The sequence below is a fragment of the Penaeus monodon genome, chromosome 22 (genome assembly GCF_015228065.2).
Source record: "Penaeus monodon isolate SGIC_2016 chromosome 22, NSTDA_Pmon_1, whole genome shotgun sequence".
NCBI lineage: Eukaryota > Metazoa > Arthropoda > Malacostraca > Decapoda > Penaeidae > Penaeus > Penaeus monodon.
In genome coordinates this window covers 42,930,219-42,931,162 of record NC_051407.1, presented here as the reverse complement: position 1 = coordinate 42,931,162, position 944 = coordinate 42,930,219, and positions in this window count along the sequence as shown.

Sequence of the window (944 nt, the reverse complement as noted above, 5' to 3'; positions counted from 1 at the left end):
CGCGTAGCCCCACCCCGGAGATGAGCCCCGCCAGCACCAGCCCAGAAGACACCGACGCCCATACCTGGGTTTTGGGGGGGGGGCTATTCACGCTGCCTTTCCAGTACCAATAGATGTAAAGTAGGCCCCCATATTCTTTAACTCATAAAATTGCAACCAGATGACAATTATATGGAACTATGCCTGTTTAAGCATATACCCAATAGTTTACGTGATTGAACAAATGCTGGTATTGATATGACGATTAACATCTAAAGGTATCAAACTGTTTCATACTGTACTTTATTTACGACAGCATTTTAAACTTCATTCTGAATGAACGCGCAACAAGGGAGGAGGGGGGTGCGAAGAGCGGAGTTGTATGCTGAGACCGCAGGGGAGAAATGGCACAGTGTCCAAAAAATTTTAGGTTAAGTCAGGTCCAACATACATATGATACTGATACTGCATAACGTAACTACTGTGTCGCGAAACAGGGAAAAGAGGGATATATCTTTTTGGAACTAAAGATCACTGAACAAACATTACTTTCGTTAAAAATAATGATTAGAAAAAAAAAAAAAGGCTGTCATCAATCGGGCGAAATACTCGTGGTCGGTGGCTGTGCCCCGCGACACGCTCGGCTTTTCGCCTTCCCAGCTGCGCACAGGATGAAGCGCACAATGTTTCAGAAATCGATATTGTTGAAAAACTCAGGCATCCGCACAGGAAAACGCTCTCGGACAGGAGTTAGATGGATATTGATTAAATATCGCGGTAGATTCCTCGAGAGAAAACCCACAGTTAAGATACTATTGCAATGGAAATTGAACATGTCATGAAGTGAAGCCTGACTACTTTTTTGTGAAATATAAAATTTGTGCTCTTCCATCTCATTGTCTGTCCGACATCTATCATTCAGCATTTTTATATCTATGTGTTCAACTATCTATCCCCTGACCACT